The sequence below is a fragment of the Mus caroli genome, chromosome 7, assembly GCF_900094665.2.
Source record: "Mus caroli chromosome 7, CAROLI_EIJ_v1.1, whole genome shotgun sequence".
In the NCBI taxonomy this organism is placed as follows: domain Eukaryota; kingdom Metazoa; phylum Chordata; class Mammalia; order Rodentia; family Muridae; genus Mus; species Mus caroli.
Genome location: NC_034576.1, coordinates 147047432 through 147051137, shown reverse-complemented (window position 1 = coordinate 147051137; position 3706 = coordinate 147047432).

Genomic DNA, 3706 nt, shown 5'->3' with positions numbered 1-3706 from the left:
GGGAGAATCCTTGACTCCAGAAAAAATAGCTGAGAAACAACTTCCTGGAGGCGGGGGTGGGGGTGGGGTGGGGATCAGGAGGCAGGGCTGCAAGCAAGCCTGTGATAACCCAAGCAACCTGTTAGCATAAGTGTGTCCCATCGTGGATTGGGACATATCAACAGAGTCTCCTGTAGCCCAGGGCAGCTTCCAACTTGCTAGGTAGCTGAGGATGACCTCAGATTGCTGAACATCCTGTGTCATTGTCCTGAGTGACAGGACCCACAGCAGCAGCTTGTTAGAGAGCTGGACCGCCTGCCGGCTGGAGTTAGCTTCGATAGCAGTGGGAAGAACTGGACTGCAGGTTAGAGGCCATTTTTCCAATCTCCGTTGTTCATTCAGCTAGACACTGAAGACCAGGTAACTACGGTTCATTTTACAGGTAAGGAGAGTGAAGCCGGGAGCGGATGTGACCACTGGCTCATGGACCTGGTTCTTGTTGTCAAAAGCTAACTTGGGGCTGATATCAGGTGACATGAGCGCCATGTGACACCCTGGCTGGAACAACTAAGGCCCAAAAATGAGTGGGAGAGATCAGAGTTCTGACACTCATGGGCTCCCTGCAGGGCAAGCACTTATGGAAGAGAGACCTCAACCCCCTGGCTGGCTTCCTGGCCAACCTCAGGCTCCTCTGGGCTCCTTCTGGTTCCTGTTGTGGCGGCCATTGGGGACTAGATCCTGTGTTAGCACATGAATAGCCAGGGATTTCCTGGGCTGAGTTGCGCGAAAATGCACATTTCTCGCCAAAAGGGCCCTGGTTGGGCACTGCACACATCAGCAAACGGTCAGCCTGGCCCCTGCACCAGGCGTGAAGGCACCTTGATGTTCCATGGGGGTGGGGGTGGGGGCTGCTTGACTCTTACCTAGTTGGAATGAGCCAGCCTTAGCTCTGCAGGAACAAACACCCTGAGTCTCCAAACAGACCCAGACCTTCACCCCCAACAGGAAGGAAGGCAAAGTTTAGAAATGCTTGCCCAGACTGAGAGCTGCCTGGGACCGGATCCTTGACCTCCTGTTCACGCTCACTCATTTTCTTCACAGACATTTGTCCTGTTCTTCTTGCATGCTGGTTCCTTCTCTTGACACTGGGGGAGTCTCAGAGAAGACAGATAATATGGGATCTCATTCTTACAGGCTCAGAGTCTGTGGCATAAACATACAGAGTAGAGAGATAGCTGTGTGGCTTGGAAGAGCTTAGGAAAGGGAGTTTTTGAGGCAGTGAAGTGCAAAGGCCCTGAGACCAGGCTGGACAGGGAGAACTTGCATGGCCTTCTCTGGCCCTCCTGAGTCCAGTGTTTAGGGATCCACTTGAGTATGGTGATGTATCTGCTCTAATCCCAGACACTTCCACACAGGGCTAGCTCCTCTGTCCCCTGTGCCTGGCCTACCACATTGGACAGGGCTGAAAGACCAGTTGCATGCCTGTTCCATGCACAGCCCAGCCAAGCCTGTGGAGCTGGGAGATGGGCAGTGCTTCCCTAACTGTAGGAAGCAGAATGTGCACCTTGCTGCCCATCCCGCCCCCAAAGATGGGTCTACCTTCTAGCTTCTGGAACCTTCTTTGGAAATGAACTCTCTACAGAGACAGCATAGCTGTCAATGTTCTCAAGAGGATCCTCTTGGGTTCTGAGTGGACCCACATCTAGCACCAGGTGCCCCTTCAGAGAAGAGGAGGGGACAGAGCAGAGGACTGAAGGACAGCCACCATCACCCACTGCCTGGAGCCCAGGAACTGCAGGAAGCTTTGGACCTGGGGAGGGGACACACCCTGCTTAGCCCACTACCAACTGCTGGCTGCCAGAATTATGAGGAACGTGTGTGTTCTTCAGAGCCACCAACCAGTGGCCCTTGCCCTGCTCCATGGGAAACACACACAGGTCCTCAGAGCCCTGTTCAGCATGGATGAGCCCCAAACATCTGGGAGTCTCTTTCACCTCCCATTTCATACACACACAAGTCCTTTGCCTGCTAGGAATGAGTGTCAGGAGACGCTGGGTGACGTGGCTTAGGTATCCACTGTAGCCCCCACCTGCAAGGAGGAAGAGGGGTTAGTGTTGGGTGAAGGAGTAGACAGTGCCTTGGCACCTGCTTTTCCAGGGTCTTTCAGCCAAGCTGAAGCCCTGGCTGGGGCTGAGGCCAGGCTCCTACATCTCTTTGGAGCCCTCAGCACACGTCTGTGTCTGGGGGCAGGGGTGGGTGGGTGGGAGGGAGGCAGAACAACCTAGGTTGGCCTCTCATTGCCCCATTGTCCATCTGGAAGGTAATTAGGAGCTATTTAAAGCCATCAGCAAATTCTGGCAAATGTAACCTAAGGGACTTTAGCTCTGAAGTACAAATAAGCCTGGCCCTGGAGGGGTTCAAAGGGCCTCTGGAGGCCTGGGGTCTTCTCCAGGTCTGTTTGCCCCTCTGTAAACCCGCAGCCTCCTGGGCTGGTGTCAAGAGGCTTGGAAGAGTCAGGGACTCCCTGGGGAATGGGAGGGAAGGTGAGACCACACCAAGGTAGGTCTGGGGGCACTGCCCATTGGCCCCAGGGCCTGAACCTGTTTTCATGGCTGGTCCAGGCTGGCCTGGGTTGGAGTGTTGCTTTGCCTCACCCATCCTCATGTATGTCCCTCCGCTCCATACATCTAATTTGGGATGTGGGCAGGCTACCAAGTTCTGATGGCTAGAGGAGAGACCAGAAGGTGACTCTGTGTATGACAATGTCCCCACACTGCTCACAAGAAGGCTTTGTTATAGGGCACTTGGTCTCCAAATCTGTTGTTGCTGGAGGCCTAACCCACAGTTGCTCAGAACGAGGTAAGACAGGGTCACTATTGTGAGGCTTGACCCCACAGGGTTCATGTCCTCATAGGCAGAGATCAAGGCAGAGATACAAAGAAAATGAGCATATTCGGACACAGGAAGAATCCAGTCTGGGACCTGTGAAGTGAAGACACAGCCCCAAAGTGAATTTCCAGCCTGAGGTAACGGTACAGTGGATGATGGCTGTCAAAAACACTGCCTGTGGAGCACTGCCACAGCAGCCTGAATCTTCCTTCAAATCCCTTCCTTTTCTTTTCCCTATTTTATTTTACTTTGAGACAGGGTCACACTATGTAGCCTGGGCTGGTCCTGGAACCCACCATGTAGAACAGAGTTGACTCAAACTCACAGAGATCTTTTTGATTCTATTTACCATGTTATGGGATTAAAGATGCAAATCACAAGCCCGGCAGTGGTGGCTCATGCCTTTAATCCCAGCACTCAGGAGGCAGAGGCAGGCGGATTTCTGAGTCCAAGGCCAGCCTGGTCTACAAAGTGAGTTCCAGGACAGCCAGGGCTATACAGAGAAACCCTGTCTCAGGGAAAAATGCAAATCACTACTCCTGTCTTCTCTCTCTCTCTCTCTCTCTCTCTCTCTCTCTCTCTCTCTCTCTCTCTCCTCTCTCTCTCTCTCCTTCTCTCCCTCTCAATTTTTTGAGACAAGATCTCATGTAGCCCAAGCTATTCAATTTCTAGTTAAAGATGACATTGAATTTCTGATCCTACTGCTTCCAATACTTATACATTATTTTTTGTTTGTTTGTTTTGTTTTTCAAGACAGGGTTTCTCTGTGTAGCCCTGGCTGTCCTGGAACTCACTCTGTAGACCAGGCTGGCCTCAAACTCAGAAATCCGCCTGCCTC